This window comes from Corythoichthys intestinalis, chromosome 5 (assembly GCF_030265065.1).
Source record: "Corythoichthys intestinalis isolate RoL2023-P3 chromosome 5, ASM3026506v1, whole genome shotgun sequence".
Lineage (NCBI taxonomy): Eukaryota > Metazoa > Chordata > Actinopteri > Syngnathiformes > Syngnathidae > Corythoichthys > Corythoichthys intestinalis.
The window spans coordinates 2,166,187-2,172,210 of record NC_080399.1 but is presented as its reverse complement, the minus strand read 5'-3'; positions in this window follow the sequence as shown (position 1 = coordinate 2,172,210).

Sequence of the window (6,024 nt, the reverse complement as noted above, 5' to 3'; positions counted from 1 at the left end):
CCTAAGTCACTTCCTTTTGACTTTGGATCACTGACGGGACACTATCTATTGATTTTAGATCATTTTCTGATGATTTAGGGATATTCCCGGGTCACTTCATGTAGATTGTCTTTAAAAAAAAAATGTTTGTGGCTGTCAGCTTTCTTTTTTTTTTACATTGATTTGAGGGCATTTCTGGGTCACTTCCTTGTCATTGGTAACTTCCTGTAGAGTTTTGGGCTTTTTCAGGTCAATTCCTGTTGTGTTTTAGGCACTTACAATTCACTTTTTTGTTGATTTTGGGCCAATTTCGGGGCATTCCCAAGCCACTTCCTTTTGAGTTTATGTCACTTCATGTTCTGTTTATGGCATGTACTATTGATTTTGGGGTAACTTACTGATCATTTTGGGATATTCCCAGGTCACTTCATGTACATTTTAGTTCATTTAATTTTGGGTCAAAAATATTGACCACCAATGGCTACTAGTTGATTTTAGGTCTTTTTTTGGGGGGGCGGGGTGATTTGGGGCATTTCCTGGCATTCCCAAGCCATTTCCTTTTGATTGTAGGTCACTTCCTGTTGGGTTAAGGGCTCCTACGGGTCACTTTCTAATGGTAGTGGGTCACTTTGTGATGGTTTTACGACATTACCGGGTCACTTTCTGGACAATTTGGTCACTTTCTGTTGATTTGAATGGATACTTATATGCAGTACTTATTTATTTTTTATTTTTTTACGTGACTAACGCAATCGCCGCCATTGACGGTGATAGGCGTCCACACTAAAGCTAAAGGCAGTGAAGTTATAATAAATGTGACAGATGAAGATTATGAGCACACTGTCTATTCGCAGCAATGCATAATTTATACGCTAAATTAGAGATGTGGTTTTGAATGAAGCCCGTTAATTGGCTTTGTTCACATTACTTACATTTTATGAACTCATTTCGGTTTGTAATGACATCATTATTCACTGTTCTGGGAACCAGCCTATACACAGACAATGCAGCTGCTTAGGCCCCCTGACCACTAGAGGGCCCCCAATCTGGCAATTGTTTAATTTATATTCTATTTTGTTTACTACAGTTTGCTTTATTTGACTTTTGTGAGTTTTGATACTTGATTACAAGCTTAAAAAAAATAAAAGTTCTTCCTTAACTTTTCTTTCCTCTTTTAGAAAAAGGTTTGGCGCCATCTACTGTAAGTACTGACAATCATTTGGGGTGAGAAGTTTGAAGCATGCAGCGCAACAAAATCTGATTAATATACAAAATATGGACGTATGGGTTGGATTGCATGTATGGGTTTCACAGTACACTGTGACGAAATGGAGGGCCAAAAATATGGGGCCCTTTGCATTATTTTGCTTAGGGCCCCCAAATGGCCTGGCCCAGTGTGAGAAAACTTGGTCTCGCTCAGAGTTCATGGGTCTTCCAGCAGGACAATGACTCAAAAAGCACTAGAAAATGGTTTGAGAGACAGGACTGGAGACTGGTCAGCAATGAGTCCAGACCTGAATCCCATAGAACACCTGTGGAGAGTTCTGAAAATGGCACCCTTCAAATCTCAGAGACCTGGAACAGTTGGCCAAAGAAGAATGGTCTAAAATTCCAGCAGAGCGTTGTAAGAAACTTATTGATGGATACCGGAAGCGCTTGTTCGCAGTTATTTTGTCTAAACCAGTGGTTCTCGACTTGGGTCCGATCGAACCACAGGGGTTCGGTAAGTATGTCTAAGGGGCTCGGTGAAGGCAAAGAAACGCAAAGCCCTATTTTTGTACGCTAATTAAATCCAGGCAAAGAGGCTTTTCAAACCAGGTTTTTGTCTGGTTTGCTCCCAATTCGCAGGCTTAACCCTTAGATGCATAAGTGGGTCAAAAATGACCCGGTGAGGTTGTTTTCTTGAAATATCTTCGGATTGAAAAATTGTTATCAATTGATATTCCAGGTACAGTGCCTTGCAAAAGTATTCGGCCCCCTTGAACCTTGCAACCTTTCGCCACATTTCAGGCTTCAAACATAAAGATATAAAATTTAAATTTTTTTGTCAAGAATCAACAACAAGTGGGACACAATCGTGAAGTGGAACAAAATTTATTGGATAATTTAAACTTTTATAACGAATAAAAAACTGAAAAGTGGGGCGTGCAATATTATTCGGCCCCCTTGCGTTAATACTTTGTAGCGCCACCTTTTGCTCCAATTACAGCTGCAAGTCGCTTGGGGTATGTTTCTATCAGTTTTGCACATCGAGAGACTGACATTCTTGCCCATTCTTCCTTGCAAAACAGCTCGAACTCAGTGAGGTTGGATGGAGAGTGTTTGTGAACAGCAGTCTTCAGCTCTTTCCACAGATTCTCGATTGGATTCAGGTCTGGACTTTGACTTGGCCATTCTAACACCTGGATACGTTTATTTTTTAACCATTCCATGGTAGATTTGGCTTTATGTTTTGGATCATTGTCCTGTTGGAAGATAATTCTCCGCCCCAGTCTCAGGTCTTGTGCAGATACCAACAGGTTTTCTTCCAGAATGTTCCTGTATTTGGCTGCATCCATCTTCCCGTCAATTTTAACCATCTTCCCTGTCCCTGCTGAAGAAAAGCAGGCTCAAACCATGATGCTGCCACCACCATGTTTGACAGTGGGGATGGTGTGTTCAGGGTGATGAGCTGTGTCGCTTTTACGCCAAACATATCGTTTTACATTGTGGCCAAAAAGTTCAATTTTGCTTTCATTTGACCAGAGCACCTTCTTCCACATGTTTGGTGTGTCTCCCAGGTGGCTTGTGGCAAACTTTAAACGAGATATCTTTGAGAAATGGCTTTCTTCTTGCCACTCTTCCATAAAGGCCAGATTTGTGCAGTGTACGACTGATTGTTGTCCTATGGACAGACTCTCCCACCTCAGCTGTAGATCTCTGCAGTTCATCCAGAGTGATCATGGGCCTCTTGGCTGCATCTCTGATCAGTTTTCTCCTTGTTTGAGAAGAAAGTTTGGAAGGACGGCCGGGTCTTGGTAGATTTGCAGTGGTCTGATGCTCCTTCCATTTCAATATGATGGCTTGCACAGTGCTCCTTGAGATGTTTAAAGCTTGGGAAATCCAAATCCGGCTTTAAACTTCTCCGCAACAGTACCTCGGACCTGCCTGGTGTGTTCCTTGGTTTTCATAATGCTCTCTGCACTTTAAACAGAACCCTGAGACTATCACAGAGCAGGTGCATTTATACGGAGACTTGATTACACACAGGTGGATTCTATTTATCATCATCGGTCATTTAGGACAACATTGGATCATTCAGAGATCCTCACTGAACTTCTGGAGTGAGTTTGCGGCACTGAAAGTAAAGGGGCCGAATAATATTGCACGCCCCACTTTTCAGTTTTTTATTTGTTAAAAAAAGTTGAAATCATCCAATAAATGTTGTTCCACTTCATGATTGTGTCCCACTTGTTGTTGATTCTTGACAAAAAAAAAAAAAATTCATATCTTTATGTTTGAAGCCTGAAATGTGGCGAAAGGTTGCAAGATTCAAGGGGACCGAATACTTTTGCAAGGCACTGTATTCCTCAAAAAACATGTTTTTGATATATATTTACCCTTTTAATTGTCTTTTTTTTTCATTTTTCTGTGTTTGGATCGATTATTTATCATCTAAAATATTGGGGAAATATGTCAGTAACGAAAAAAATATAATTAAGCGATAGTCATGAGGTAGATATCCGTGACCTTCTTACAGATGCCAATTTTTTCATTGTGACGTAATTTGTTTAAAACTGTAAAATATGCGGGTAAATAATTTTTTTAAGTCATTTTTTTGGGGGGGACGAAATATTAGACATCAATTAATGGTTCTAAGCTAAAAATGGCAGACATTTTGATGGATAAATATAATTACTTACCTTCTTTTTATGGCTGGGTTGAAACAAAAGCGGTTGCGCGACATCTGTAAACGGGGGTTTTCAGGGTAAAACGGACAAATTAAAAATAGTTCGGGGACTTAATGTGCCATGAATCTGCTATGGCGGCATGTAGACATATTGTTCTACCAAACACAAAAGTTGTTTTGGCTTAAAATACAGCAGTTTCTTTTAAAGAGGGGTGCAAGAGCAGAAACTGCTTTTTTAGTCTTATCTGTGTTTTCCGCCATATCAGTTTTGATTTTGGGAAAAAAAAAAAAAAAAAAAAAGCGTTATTATCTAATTCCGAAAGGTTCGTTGAATCCATATGTGGAACTTGTGGGGTTCGGTACCTTTAATATGGTGAAGAACCACTGGTCTAAAAGTTGTCCTACAAAGTATTAGCCTGAGGGTGCCAATACTTTTGTCCGGCCCATTTTTGGAGTTTTGTGTAAAATGATAATGATTTCATTGTTTTTTTTCTATTCTCTTTTGTGTTTTTTCATTACAAGCAAAATAAATGAAGACATTACAACCAAAGCATTTGTAATTGCAATCATTTTCTGGGAGAAATTGAGCATTATCTGTCAGAATTGCAGGGGTGTCAATACTTTTGCCAGCACTGTAGAATGATGAAATTACGTAAATGATGTTGAATTTGGTATCGGTGGGCAAATTTAGGTCACTTTTTATTGATTTTGTGACACTTTGTGTTTTTCTTCATGCTGATTTGGGCCACTATGAGGGCGCTTCCTGTTTATTTTGTGTCACTTCCTGTTGATTGTAGAACTTCTAATGTTTTTGTGTCATTTTTTGTGTCACTGTTGGCCAAAAAAATCTAGGCACATCAATGTTTGAGGGCTTGATAACCCCAGGGATGTGGAGGAGGCAGGCATAGGATGTTTAGTTATACTGTTTTGTTGCTTAGCAGGCAGGCATAGCACTCTCAGTTTTATTGCACTGTAGCCTACATGAGACAATAGATGGAAATTGTTCATATTGTGTCACGTCACATTACGGTCTGTTAAATTTAACCGTCCATCTCAAAAAACTTGAAAATTTACACTGTTATTGCTTGCAAAGCGTTTAAAGTACTGCGTATGTTGTCGTGACAAGCCGGTGGCAGGGGTGACGTGGGAGGGCCCTATAATGGTCTCTTTTCTGTTGACAGCCCTGCTCCCAGTCAAATTGGATTGGACGCCTATCACCACTAATACCTTAAAATTCATCTTATTCAACTTCCAATTGCCCAAACAGACTAAAAAACAAACTGATTTTGCGTGAACCTTTTTATTCAATAACAATGCAGAAGAAACAGCTTATTATTCATCTATGTGACTAAAGAATAAATGGAAATCTGTCTTTATCTTTGGTACAACTTACTTCAACCTGAGCTTAAAATCCAAACATCTCCATGTTAAATACCAAAGAGAAACTTAACGTAAAACACCGTAAAACATACTTTCTGTGAAAAAATAAATACACTTTTCAAACCTTCAATCCCAGTTTTGTCATATATTTGTTTCTTGAAGTAAATGCGCCACAAATGCACCATAATGTAACACTAGTGCTGTGCAATACGGACAAAATCTATCATGATATTGGCCATTTTATGTAACTATAGCACACATTTTTAATTATTTAGTGAAAAACTATTGACATTATGAATTATGACACTCATTCCATTTTTGAATTGACGTTAAACAGACCTGCTCCAAAAGTTAAATACATCAATAGTGCTGCAAACTAAAACTGGCCACTGTAAACAGAAGCTAGCATATCATTTATTACACAGTATTATTGATATTGGAATGAGTTGTGTTGCTATTTTCAATTGTCTTACATGCATTACTCATGGTCTGCAGGGGGAGCCAATTTGCTGGGATATTTTGAGGTACTTAAGGTCATTGGAGGTACTACTATGGCATCGAGACCCAAAATGTAGCGAGTCAGCGCTAATTGGGCGCCATCTGCTGGCATTAAGTAGTACTACAACGTAAAACTATCCAGTGTAAACAGAAGCTAGCGCATCAATGATACTGTAATCAATTGTTTTTTGACATTAAAGGTTGACCGATATTTGGGCCCGATATATGGACTTTTTTCAAGATCGGCCGATATATATATAGCCGATAGAATAGGATAA